Genomic DNA, 15,189 nt, shown 5'->3' on the forward strand with positions numbered 1-15,189 from the left:
TTCCTGTGATATACAACATCCTCTAGGAACCCACAGAAAAAAAGCCTGCATGTGTTAAATTAAAAGAATGCATACCTTACACAAGTTTTTCTGAAGTGTGTATACTCTACATTTTTTAGTGAATCTATCTATCTATCTATCTATCTATCTATCTATCTATGTATCTATCTATAGTTTTGGTTAAATGTGACTAGAAAAATTTATATCAAAATGAATGAATTAAATGTATTTAGTAGTGCGCACAATTTAAAAAATGTCCATAAAAAGTTGAGAGAATAAGTAAATAAACAGGCTCATTAGATAACATTTCATGCAAGATGCTAAATGGGAAAATTTATTTTCTTTTGTTTTGCTTTCTGTTTCAGAGACATATGATTTTTTCCAAATAGCAACAGATAAAATGTTGCTGTTGTAAACTAATAAAAAAGTATAACAAAATTCAGATATCACATAATTGTTCTAATTTTTGCAAGTTGTAATTTTCTTCTTCTCATACTATCCTTCCTTGTTAGGATAAAAAAAGTAAAATAGACCAGGATTTAGACCTACTTTGAAGGGCTTAAGTCTATTTCTGAAACTGAAGTTTCTCGCCTTACAATAATTGCATATTAAAGACATATATATGGTTTTATAAGGATAATTACAGTATGGCAATGTTTACAGTAGTTTTAAATGATCTTTGATTTGACTAGAAAAACTTTTAACTGAAAACAACACAGTACAGAGTAAAGAGCACAGAAGAAAAAAGTATGTATTTTGTAAACAAAAATAATTCTGCTTTGCAGCAAAATCAAATTATGAGCATGAATAATAAATATCTTCATTTAATAAACCAAGGATAATTGAGAATTGTCATTTAGACAGTGGTCTCTCATTATGTATTTTCCTTCTATCCTGAGGAAATAACTGAATAGGAACCAGTCAAATGGCCCAGGCAAACAATGGAAAATATTTTTTAAGTAACTTTGTGTTTACTTTAAATTGATCACTTGTTTCATCCGCTAATCCCCAAGCAGGGTACACGTTCTTTCCACTTTCAGAGATCTCTTACAGAAGTTGAATTGCCTGCTTATCACCCCAGGCTAATAATTACTTTATTTTCTTTTGCTGCTTGCCATCAAGAAAAAGACAGGAGGAGGGAAAAAAGGCAAGCATCTTATATTACTTGCTTAGCTGTCTGCATTTTAATCGTAGACCACGGATGAATATCAGAGTGCCCTTATGATGCAAGCACAAAAGGCTCAGTGTTCGTGGCTGTATTCAGAGATCCCAAAATAGCATTGAGTAAGCAGTGACATACTGACATTGTTGAGGCAGTAAAAGCACAAAGTCTGTAACTCAGAGCAGAGCAGTGTATCGAAATTTTGTTAAGAAGCCTGTGAGACAATTAAGTACGATCTTTGCTACTATGCCTCATGTGTTTCATAAGAAGTTTGAGTTTCAGTGTCCTTCAAATTTCTGGAATTTGAAGCTTTACAGGTAAGAGTGGGTGTTAGTGTATTGACTAGACATACCCAAAAATCACTTTAAAAACTTTTTTTACTTTGTACTTTGGAAGAAAATGTTTCTAAAGAAAGCTAAATTCATGAGCTTTTTCTAAAACAAGTATGTGGTAGATAAGTCTTCATTGCTACAATGCTGGTCGAGAGAAAACAAAAACTTGCAAAGTTGTTCATATTTTAAGGCGTTTTAAATTTTGTTATCTTGGATGAGTGGATAGCTACTGCAAATATTTGTATCTCCAACATTTTATTTTTGTGACTTACCACGTATTTACATTTATACTATCAGGTACTATGATTAATGCTTTAAAATATGACATATTTTAATAACATTAAGTATTATTTCAAAGACAGGCTTGACAAAATTAACATAATTATTTGTCTTTCACTTTTCCTTCTTTTTCTTTTGCTATCAAACTTTCTATTACCTTCAAAGTTCTTTGCAAAAAGGTTTAAATAATTAAGAATTCTGCAATTATAATAAATCAAAATAAAAATATTGAGGAACATTATTAATATAAATTCATGCTAATCTGTGAATGCAGATTTGCATATACATTATGTGAGCTATATGTAATTAAAAGAATAATAAAACATAAACAATATATTAGTATAAATAAAGATAAAAGACAATTGTGCATCAATTTTAATTTGGTAAATGTAATTTTAATCTGCTTATTAAACTTAATAAAATACTTCAATAAGTTTAATAATATAGAAAATAGCATGAAATGTTCAAAAACAAAAATGTTTTCTTTATGTAATTTAATATTTCTCTAAAAATTTACTTTTTGAGTTAATTTCCTTGCAAGAAAGATATTAAGATAAAAAGATTTGCATGATTGTATTAGTACTATAGACTCTGGATGTATTTACAATAGACAGTAAATTTTCTGTAATAAAATTTTATTAATATTGAAATCATACTATTTATATAAATCCTTCAAATATATTAAAATACTTCAAGAATAGAAACATATAATATTCAACATAATACAAACATTTCTAGTTATCAAATGTAATAGCCAATATACTTGTTTCTAACAGGAACAACAATTTGAAAATTAAAAGTCTAATATTCAAAATTTTAAGTAATTTACATAATTTAGCAATGTCTTAACTGCTAATTTACATGTGTTTTCTGCTGTATTAAAGCTATGTAACAGCTAATGAATATGTCACATCATTATGTAAATTATATCTGCATTTCGTAGCCTTATATTGTAGAAATTTTTAAAATATATGCTCTAGTGAAACATTTATATATATTTACACAAATACATGCTTACGTACATGCCAGACTCCCTAATTTGTAGGATTCTTAAGATAGATCATCCACTTACATTTTTTATTTATTTATGTTTTCTTCCTTTGAATCTTTACAAGGGTTAGAAAATGTTTAAATTAATTTGATTAAACTATCATGAACTGAAAGGTGTTTTAACATGATTCATACTTTGAAAGATTCACTGTAAAGAAATGATGTTTGAGGAAAATAAATATATGTAACCTGTCTTAAATATTATTCAGCATGTATGCTTCTCTATTTATGTACAATATGAAATCCATTAATATGTGGAATTTTACATTTTTATATAATTTATCAAAAATAAATTTGATTTAGATGTGAACAAATGACGTGCATAAATTTCTTCCAGACATTTAAGCTACCAGCTTCATCCCAAGAATATCTCATATTGTTACTGCTTATAATTTATAAGTGATAATGCATAAGTAAATATAAATTGACACTATTTTTAGAACTCATGATCTTAGTGTATGCACTTTCTAAATATTCATGTGTTTAAAACATTAAGTAGCAGTACTTAAGATTTTTTAAATTAAAATTCAAACTTTTCTAAAGAGTGTATCATATTTCTTGTATACCATATATTCATTAGATTTTAAAGTTGTTATCTTACTATTTGGGAATCCTGAAAGTGAATAGAGGAAACAGAACATGTACATTTTGCTGTCATAATAATTTCTTTAATGTATGTTGGTCATTTTGAACTATAGATGGAGTTTGAAATAGTATGGAATCTACTATTTTATATTTATAACAGTTTAAAGATTTGATATCTCGGATTCCTTTGCAAAATTAGCTAAAACACTGTTAGATACCAAGTTAAGCATCACATTGGGAAATGTGTAACTTAATATCACCACTCAGCAGAGAGAATCAGCAAACTGTTCTAAAATTCATTTTTCAAAACTTATAACAAGTCAATTTCTTTTTCAAATGAAGCATACCCTTTTGAACATAGTGAAATCAATCACCAAGAGGATACTCTTCTCACTTTGAACAATGTACCTCAATTAGCAATTCATGAATATTTTTGTCTGAATTTGTCACATTAATTATCCATAATTACGTTGCAAATTATCAAAGCACAGCATGAGATTAAAGAAAAAACATGTATTTTTCAGAAACCTTTCATTGGCATAGCAAGTCAAATTTGAAATTCTGTTTTAGCAGCAACTTTTCAGTATACATCATTCACATTTTATCTTTGTCTGAATTGTAAAAAGTTTCAGAATAAATAAAATTTTTAGATTCGCGTGATAATAATTTTGGCACATCAGTCATACATTAAAATAATCTATTTTAAATTTTGTCCATGTGGAAAATTTAGAAATGTCATTCCTTTAGCAATCAGCAAACTATACATAAACCATAAGAAATGAATATGTCAAAATTTTTCTGCATTTAAGTCACATTAAAGATAATTGTCTCAAAGGCTTTACTATTCTATTTCTAAAAATTTGTAATGAAACCTTTGGCATTCTCTGATATAAAGTAATGAAACCAATTATACAGAAATAGAAAACATGTAACAGGAAAACTAAAAATATAAAGAGAAAAGGATATAGGCACATCTCTGAATTTTTAACAGAATATTGTTAGTCACTAAGCAAATACTTCTTGACAGTGTTTAAAACTGCTTTTGCAGTGCTATAATAAAATGTAATTTTTGTAATGTTTGAGGAAAAAGAAAACAACTGGATATATTCCATTGCATATACCTTTAACTATTTCTTGTAAGTATTTCTTCTAATATTTTTATCTTTGGGGCTACATAATACATTGGTTTTTCTTCATATAGTTTTTGTTTTAACCAGTGCTTAAACCAAAATCTGACTTGAAGCTTACTTGTTAGTAAATAAGAATATATGTATGCATACCCAGACTTATATAGATATATGTCTGTGTATTTGTCTTTATGTTGATACTTTCAAATTTATATATGTATGCCTCTGACAAATTTACATAATTTATAGCAAATGTGATATACTTCATAGAAAATAAGATTTAACATAATCATTTATATTACATTTAATTTAATCTATATTTAAAAATACTTATATATTTGTATGTATATGTGTATGCATCTATCTCTATTAATTTTAGGTCAATCTGTAAAATCTAATTATTAACTGAGTTTATATCCTGTACCATTTTGTTATAAAGCTATTGAGTTAAGAAAAGGAAAATGTTGAAAATCACAGCTTGATTGAATTTTTTATCTCCTGATGTGCATTTGTCTGTCATATTGTTTCAATTTGTGTCTTTAAAACAAACAAACAACTAGCTCTAATTTGGCAGCTAGTAAGTTTCTGCTTCTTAATCTTCATCACAAAGTGAAAGCTGCTCTGAGGTTCCATGAAACTTAGCCCCTTCAAGAGAGAAAGTGATGAACCAAAGGTACGATAAAGTGAAGATGTGGGCCTGGAGAAATGACCAGACCCTCCTCCTTCAATCTGTAGGGCAATTACACAGAAAGGACATCTGATTATTAATTGCAATGTGAATAAATATCAAAATTTCCATCTGTCTTTATCTTATTCTTTGACACTTTAATTTTGAGTAGTTCATTAATAGTTTATTAAATAGTATATATTAGGAATGAAAACAGAATATAAATGAAAAGAGTTGGAGAGAAAGAGGTTAGATATCAGATATAGTCTTAAGGTCACATTAGCTTACCCAAATAAACACAACTAGAATGGACTTTACTAATCTAGGCATCTTCTTAAATCAATCAAATTGACAGTTAAGCTGAGACTCAAAGGCAATCCACACTTTGTCAGCTTGACACCAAGCATATCTTCTTAAACTATACTTAATAGACAAATGAGATCATACCTTTGAGTATGATGTAACATGATGTAACTCCTCTGTGTATAAGTATAAGTACACTAACCCATTCCTCAAGTCTCAAGAGTTATATCATTGGTCAAAAAATCCAAATATGGAATGTACTGTCACACATATGACAATCTTGGGCTGTAAATCTTTGTAAAATTCAGAAAGCAAATTACATGTTCCAAAGATAAATAATGTGCAAGTTAAGCATTTGCTTGTCAGAAGGGAGAAATAAGTGATCTAAAAGAATCACATTTATATAGAGGCTTGGAGCATGTGTCTTCGACAAAGTTGTGTTCTTTTCACATAACTTGTACATTAATGAAGATTATGTTTTCCATGTTGTGATGAGACAAAATACCTGCTGATTTCCTAACATCACTGGATATCATACCATGTACATTATGTTGCCTGATTTTCTTTCTCAGTGGAGCCAATATTTGTCATTTAAGTAAACCTTTATATTTCCAACCATCAAAAAAAGAAAAAAAAAAAAGAATCAGACCACAACGTAACCAAAACACACACACAAAAACAATGTTCAGTTCCATAACTTGAGGTCTGAGAGCAAACCATGTGATGGTGAATTGTGAACTCCAAAGGACTTATCCAGCAGCACCCCCTGGTGTTCCCATTTACAGGACACCTGGCCTTTCTCATGGACTGTCTCCACTTGCTGGCTGCACATTTCTTCTGTAAATGTTCCACATTCCTGACCTTGTAAGTTCCTGGGGTCTCCATTGAAACCTTGATCATAGGCTTAGAGCTTTACACGTGGCTCTTCCATGTATTCCTGGGATTGTCATCCAGTCTCATCATAAGAATTCTCCTGGTGTGGAAGGTGTCTCTTTTAATTCTGGCTTGAAGTATCTAGGAGCCCACAACACTTTCATTCTGAATTTTTGAAATCAGCATCACATAGATGGTGCCAAAGTCTGAAGTTAATGGAAACAACAGCCATGCCCCTTTGGACTGTGACTGCAGCAGCTTCTGAGTGTCTGAGCACTGTCAATGAATACTGGGGACCTAAGTCTCTAGGAATTGCTTCTTGAATATAGGGCCCAGAACATACTTTTTAAAAAACATATGTTTAGTGTCTTGTACATCTGGGGCACTCATGAGTATGGTCTAATTAATTTCTCAAATTCTCTCAATATGTCTTGCTTCTTGTCCCAGTTCAAATTAATTTCTTTATAATAACACTAGACTCCTCAGCAACTACACATTCATTAACCCATTAATTCATTACCTTACATTTTGCCAAAATGTAACACACTTGACCTGGAGTCTAATTACAAATAGAATATTCATTCCCATGCGATACCTTCCATAGATAGCCTGTACTGTTCACAGTCCTAATAGCATTCTGATCTTCTAAACTCAGACTAGAATCACCCTAATGCATCCCTTATAGTATTTTAGGTTGCATCTAATATCTTCTCCTAATATTTCCAGTCTCCTGCCAAGCAGTTCTAAAGACTTCTTATCTGCACAATTAGGTATATTCATAACTATTACCCAACCTCTCCTAATAATTTACTGTGTTAAAAGTTTTTAATTACTGTTGCAAAGAAAATATACAAACAAGCAAAAGACCCACAACCAAATACTTGAACTCAGAGGAAGAGGGATTTATTTGGCTCACAGTTTCAGAGGGTTCAGAGGTTTCATGTTGTACACACCTGGCTCTTGGACAGACACTTCATGGAAGATGGCGTGATGGAACAGAGTTATTCGATTTATACAAGTAAGGGAGAAGAGCACAGGAATGAGTGTCAGAGAGGAAGATCTGCTGGACCAGCTAAAGTCCTGAAGATCACATCGTCATAACCCACCCAGACACAGCCAGAGAGTGGCTGAATTAGCTGACTTAAGTATACTGTCAGGATTTATAGCACATTTACCGTTATTAGTTTGCTTTGATATTTGGATGTTGAATGAAATTATCTTTTTGAAATTAATGTGCACAGATACTTTCCCCAAGCTCTCACCATCTTCATTCTCTTATCTTGTTTTAAATTAGTTATGTTTATCTTTTCCTCAGTTCTGATAGTTTTTGCTTTTATTTCAACTGTTACCTGTACCTGGGCTTCCTGTTCTTTGCCTCTTGTGATAGTTTGGAATTTTTTTTCTCTTTCTAATCAAGGTTAATAATTATTATTTTACTGAAACACAAGATATTTAAAATAAGAATACATGAACTAACCATTATGGATAGATTTGGTTTTATTAGCTATGGAGAGATTTGGTTTGTTAGTCTGAGTGATAGCCCATATCGCAGTAACCACATAACTTCTGTTACAAACAGTAATGTGGATCAGGGGATGAGCAAATGAATTTCCAAAACTGGTAGAGGCTTTCCCATGTAATACCACAGAAATTATTTGTCAAAATTGAAAATAAAAACAAAAGAATTGCTAATAGATATTTAACTGCTTCAGTTCTAAAGTGGTAGACATTATTTTATGTATCCGTCCATCAGCAAAATTAGTAATATAACTTCCTGTTTTAAGAGATATAATCATTTATAACTGTTTGTCAAAGAAAAATTTACATTCTGTTACACTCCATTACTTTGCATCTCAGTCACAACCATAAGTACATTAATCACTTAAAGTATTACGAATAGTTTACAAAATCCTATGTGACTGAAACTAAGTTTTCCTATGAATGACAAAGTTGAAGGGAACACATCATGATAATATAGTTTTAATTTCCTTTTGCCATTAATAAGTATAGCAAATTCGCATCTACACTTACAGATTTAATTACTTCATTTTAAATGAAAAAAATTTTCAAAGCAAGGAGAGTAAAATTAGTTAATGTGTTGCATATTGTTATCTTTAAATTAGTTACTCAGTGTACAAGATACAGGCTCTTAACAGTCCAAACAGTATTAGCACAAACCTTTCTCTCGATAAACTAGAAGAAATAAGTAGTATAACTATTTTAACTGTTGCATATATTTTTCTTGCTTTTCTCATCCTTTTTTTTTTTTTTTTTTCCTTTACCCCATCGCAGTTGTTCTTTCATTGTGAACAGTTTCTCCCATTTCACAATATCTATTGTGCATTTTGGGTCTTATTTATTCTTTCAGCTTTTCACAAGGGAGACAATATGATGCTTTTACATGCGAGTCTCATTTAACTTATAAGAATGGTTTGAGTTGCTTCCTTTTATGTATAAAAGTCTCTAGTTCATTCTTCTTTATAGTTGAGTAATATTCCATTCTATTAAAAAATGGACACACACATTTTTTTTTTTAAAACCATTCCTTGGTTGACAGGCATTTGAGTTGTTTCCACGATTTACCTAATACAATTTGTGGGGCTATATATATGGGTTCACTTAATCTTTGTGGCATGATGTTTCTAATTCCTCTGAAAGGACACCCGGAAGGGAATAGCTAGGTCAAATGAGACCTCTGATCCTAGTTTTTCAAAGACTCTCCACAGTGATTTCCACAGTAGTCGCATGAGTAGACAATCACATGAACATTAGAGAAGGGTTCCTTTATTCACTCCAGCATTTATTATTAGTTGGCTTCTTGGTGACATGAAATTTCAATATTGTTTTCAGCTGTATTAAATGAACATCAAATAACTAGTGATGTTGCACATTTTTCATACATTTATTTGCTTTTATTATTTATCTGAGGTGTATATTCATCTCAGATGCCCCTTTGGGGGGCACTTACAATTTTTGAAATTATGTAAAATTCACTATATTTCTAAATTCCCATTTGGCACTCCTTAAAATGGCAATACATTTTGATACCTGGTTGGTCAGTAAGTTTTGTCAGTGTCTCCATATTATATTATTTTATGTTATCCCTTTTAAGGGATCAGAATCATTTGAGTGCTGAGAGAAGCCAACATTTTCCCAGGGTTGTTATAAAATCCTGAATTTAGGGTACTTGATAAATGAAATAAAACAATCATATCAAGGTCCTAAATTTTCCCCTAAATTATCAAATGAGTGATTCTATGCACTCATTTGATAATTCATATTATTTCAATGAAAATTAGTATTGTAGTAAATTAAAATAACAAGTAACAGTATAGAATAAAAATACATGGAAATTATATATAAAGGTTGGAATCAGAATAAGAAATAGGGCAAAAGACAATACAGGTCCCCAAAGATATTTTAAACAAATAAGTTCAACAACATTTGTGTTTATCTGACATTTTTCTTGTATTAACATTCATGCTTCTCCAAGTATGCAGATAAGGGTTCAAGGTTTCATACCTTTTCAATATGAGCATTGTTTCATTTTTAAAAAATGTCTGAGAAATATAGTCTGACACTGACATCAGGACATCTTTGCTGCTACTGTCAGGCATTAAGGAGGCACTTGTAGAATATATAGTGCTACAAAGATGCTTCATAGCTTCACTTTAAAAAAAAAACCCTCAAATTATAAGAAAGAATTGTTAAGACTTTGTAATAATGTTACAACTCATGACCTCAAGACTCCTAATTAGCTCTGTAATTCACATAAGACTTGATAGCAGTTGGTGGCTTCATATATCTATATCTCAATAAAGATGTGAGATGTGCTTCTTTATATTGATTAGAAAGATCTTACTATTTTATTGGTGGTGCAGAACCCTTTAAGAGTTTTCCTTAGTTTTTAAAAATTTCTTTTAAAGCTTTGGAGCTTCCTTATAATCGCAAATTGTAAGTCTTATGGTATCTCATTTTGGCCAAGCCTACTCAATAGCCTTCTAAAGATGGAGCCATTACATTAACTGCCATCTGCTTTCTCTTTGAGAAGCTAGGCTTAAGCACTTAGGATTTCAGCTTTCCGCAATCCTTCCAGAATGCATTATATTTCTATAAGCTTTCACAGATGGAATAATTATCTTTATAGAACCAAGAAGAGGTCATAGAAAAGACAATTTCTAATTAGATTCAGTTTCAAACAGTATAAGTGCATAGATTGTAATATTTTTCATCCCTAAAGTCATAATTAGTCTTCTTTGAAAACATAATTGTACTGAGTCACAGTGGGATCATTTTCAGCTTATATATGTCCATAGAATACCGTGTATCGCTTCAAGCATGACAATGTTTAGTTGTTATAATCACTTAACCATGCTTAGAAAACAAATAGTGACATTCAAGTATCCTAAACTATATTTGCAGTAGTCATTTACAATGATTTTATTTGTATGTGTGTGATTGCATAGATAAAAATAGCCAAAAATGAAAAAATCGAGAATTATGCATACCGCTAAACTTTATGACTCACTTATCAATTGTCTGTTAAGTACATTTAACCTACTACATAATATGTGTCAAGCAAATTCTGAGTACAGCACCTCAGTAATTAACATCAGAGTTCTGTGGAATGAGACCTATCATTATCCTCAATTTTATGAGGTATCTTAAACGATTGCTTATACTCACACAACTATTAGAGAAGGGGAGTGGTTCAATTGTGCAATCATCTTGCTGTATATATGCTCCTCTTAATTTTCCCAAGATCCCTTTGGAGTACTTCATTTCAAAGATGCTGTCAATAAACCCATGGTCAGTAGAAAGTGACTCTCTTGACTTTCACTTTCACTCTATATGACCTCTACTTGTATAACTTTACATTTATTATGAAATCATGTACACTCAATTATAAATAGATAAATGTATATGGGGAAAATTTTAATCATTTTATACTTCTTCAATTCAGAGATGATTTCTATCTACATTTTTGGGCATAGTACTCCAGGGTTTCATCTCTGCATTTATTTACTACATTTTTTTAGAGGAACCATTTTTATATTTAATTCCTTTATTGTATCTAACAAAAATGGCAAATTATTTCAATGAAAATTAGTATTGTAGTAAATTAAAATAGCAAGTAACAGTATAAAATAAAAATAAATGGAAATTATATGTAAAGGTTGTAAGTAAATTAAAGCTAAGTAATACTATACTAACATGAAATTTTAAATGTGCTTAGCCACTTGTTTTTTTGGGTTTTTTTGTTTTGTTTTGTTTTGTTTTTTTCAATTGTGAGACCAATTTCATGCCCCATTTTCAAGTGAACAGGTTTAGAGTATTAAACAAAAACTAGCAAACTTGTAGAGGGGTACAAAAAAGTGGACTAATTTTTTTTTTTTTTTTTTTTTTTTTTTTTTTATCGGTACCAGGGATGGAACTCACGACCGCCTGCTTGCAAGGCAGGTGCTAATGGTGTTGAGCTAAATCCCCAGCCCCACTAATGATTTCTTTACAAATGAGATTTTTGTATTTTACAACTAGGATATTTTAATTCTAGAATACTTTCCATATTCAGTTAGAATATTTCCATGCTCCTAATGCACTGTTCATTAATCAGGAGAACAGCGCCGCTGCTCAGGAATCCCCTTCACGGCATTCTCTACCGGGAGACAGTGACCTGCTGCTGGGTAGTTTAAGCCACCGCACAAAGAGTGAGGGCCGAGGTTGTACAGTGTCAAGGAGAGTGGCAGAGCTGGAATGATTGTATGTTCCTTTAAAAAGTAAATATGCAAAATATATGTTTCATGAGAGCTAAAAAATGGGACATAGGAAGAGCATTCACAGTCTAATTCTGCAGAATGAATGTTTTTGGAGAAAGAGCTGGCATACAGTTTATGATAATTTTTGGCCCAGAATATTGCTTCCTTTCCACTTACGAATGCAGACTATTTCCATACACATTTCTTTCTATATTTTCTGCTAGTGGGCCCTAAAAAGCCATTCCAAAGTTTTTGTGTATAGTGTCACTCTATGAGGCTGCCACTTTCCTTAGGATTTTTAAAAGATCACAGATTGGATTAAGTTTCTATATTTATTTCATCCCCTTTCCCCAGCTTCAAAAGTTATCTTCCCACACACAGACACCAAATCCATCATGCTGATTTCTTTCTTTTTTTTTTTTTTTTTTTTTTTGGGTGTGTGTGTGTGTGTGTGTGTGTGTGTGTGTGTGTATGTGTGTGTGTGTGTGTGTGTGTGTGTGCCCGAGAAGTTAAGAACAATGGGAAAAATGTGTCTTAGAAGAAAGTAATAGAGAATGCTATATTACCTTAAGACCTGGTCCAAATATTAAAATAGAGTTAAATAGAGTTTACATATCCTTTTTCAAAATAAACAATTTGAACTATCAGTGGCAAATGTCGCAATGTTAGAAGATACCTCTGCAGTTTAATTCAGTAATACACAGTTATAGTTTTTGCTCATAGTCCTACTTACAAATAAACATTTGATATTTGACCAGTCACTTAAAACTTCTGGTGATAAATCCTTTCCTGTTTGTTAGATTACATAGATCTTCAGTACTTAAATCACATAATTGTACTTAAATCTAAGGTGCTAAGAATTTTGGCAAATATTCAAATATTCATTTGCTATATCATATAATATTGTGCAAATATGCTTTGTTTTATGAATTATAATTTAATATGTACTAGACAGCTTAATTAATAAACTTGATTAATATGTATGTATACCAGCCATAAGGAATATTTCTAATCATACTAACATGAGACAATGTTAACATTTATATTCCACATTGAAATTTTATAATTTTTATTATAAATAATTATTCAGGAGTTCATCCAATTAAAAAATATAACCAGGATTAAAATATGGAACAGAAATCCACTGCTGGTTTCTCTAAGGCCAGTGTCAGACATACCAAATTGTTGGTATTTTTCCTTATTTGCCTAGACTCAGCCTGAAGTGTTTCTCAGCTTAGTACTATTGACAGCTGCCATCAGTCTTCAGTCAGAAGTGGACTATTATTTGAGAAACCTTTTCCCTTCTCCTTAAATATATGACAATCATAGAAAGTGAGGAGAGAGTGTAAAGTCACAATGTTCATAATTCAAACAAAACTGCTGCTATGATTTAATTTATGTATATATGAGCATGTATACTAGAAAGTTCAAATGAGTTTTCATTTCTCTTTAATAATATTATGCATTATGAAGTGATGCCAATTTAACACTTAATTTTAAATTTAATTATGAAATCTCTCAACTCAATCTGAAAAATACATATCAAATAGAGAAATATCACTGATATTTCATGAGGCCTATTATTCAACTTTATGTACTTTGAGTTGTTTTAGAGAAAGAAAAATAAGATAGTTTTATAGACTCTTAACTTTAAAATATTTTCACTTTTTTCTATTATAGTAATTACAATAAAAAACTTTAAAGATGAGTTTTTCTACAACTAAAATACCTAAAATACTATGATACACAATTTCTTGATGTAGAAATTATTAGAGATATTTTCCTGTAACTTAGAAACAATTAGATAATTAATTTCAGTTAGTATCCTAATTTAGATGTTATTTTTTAAATTCTTTCAAATTCATCCACATTTTACTTGCTTCCAGTGTTTAAATGCAATGAAGTAAAATATAACTGTGAATAATAGATAATTGAAAAACACTATTTTTCCCAATTATATCTAAAGTATTTGTTTAAAATTTATGGACATTGCATATTGAATCTATTTACTGTACATATTCATTAGCTGATATTAATGATTTTATGGAAATTTTCTAAAATTTGACTTAAAATAAAGTTTTGGAATTTTTTATTTGTTTTAATATGTGAATTTTAAACAGAAGTGAAAAATAAGAAACTACTCATATATTTGTGATATAATTTCAGCAATTATTATCAAGCTTTGACTACTTTTGGCTACTTTTTTATTCTGAAAGAAAAATTTGGACATAATGTTATTTATCAAACTACTGTGTTTTAGGATACATGATGACAATACAAAAAAGAATGTTTTTATACAATTGGAAAGTTTTTCTATAAATTAAATTATAAATATATCCTCATGACCACCTAGCACTCTATACACCTATTTTCACTACCCCATGAAAATGTTAATAAAAACGACAATCAAAACATTATCCTCTTTTTGTGTCTCTTGGAACTATTTTCACCTAGAATAGCATTTTCCATTTGCCAACTCTTGTTTTGTAAACTAAAGAGATTTTGAATCACCTAGATCAGGTTTATTAGACCAGTGCTCTTAATCATTCCTTGAGGTTTTAGGCCTGTTGAATAAGGTGGCGAAATGGAGACTCTGCACCAGTGTCTTTGGACAAGTTCAGTATTACTCATTCTTAACAAGAAGCTGATATTCTGTGAGACATATTCAAAGTCAGAAATCTTCAAAAAGACTGACGATTTGATTTGGATTCATTTAATTATTTCTTGTTTTCTTGTATCACAGATTAAACCTGGGAATTAGTTATCAATTTCTTTGGTAAAAATACATGAAAGGTTTTACTCAGTATGGCACACTGTAGCACATTGGAAGCATAATTTTCGTTATGCCTCATTAGCTTTTTAATTTATTCATTAGGATTTTGATAAGTCAAAAATTTGAGCATCATTAACAAGACAAACTAAACTGCATTTTCGCAAGTTGAATAAAATGTTTAAAATGTAATTTAGCATAGATAAAACCATCAAAAAAGACAATAAAGTCATGCATTGCTCCCAAAAGTTCCCTCATACTATAGTTACCCTCTTCTATGTATTT

General features: G+C 30.5%; 1 protein-coding gene across 1 annotated transcript in view; it reads left to right on the forward strand.

The window, feature by feature from the left end:
• Window positions 1-1,232: 1,232 nt before the first annotated feature.
• Window positions 1,233-15,189, forward strand: part of Cdh19 (cadherin 19) — a 99,474-nt gene continuing 85,517 nt past the window's right edge. Inside the window, exon 1 of the mRNA XM_003466522.5 lies at window positions 1,233-1,479. The gene's annotated coding sequence lies outside the window, so the exon portion shown is untranslated. The remainder of the gene's footprint in view (window positions 1,480-15,189) is intronic.

Source organism: Cavia porcellus, unplaced genomic scaffold (genome assembly GCF_034190915.1).
Source record: "Cavia porcellus strain 051 isolate PalLab524CR breed Dunkin Hartley unplaced genomic scaffold, mCavPor4.1 scaffold_20, whole genome shotgun sequence".
Taxonomy (NCBI): Eukaryota; Metazoa; Chordata; class Mammalia; order Rodentia; family Caviidae; genus Cavia; species Cavia porcellus.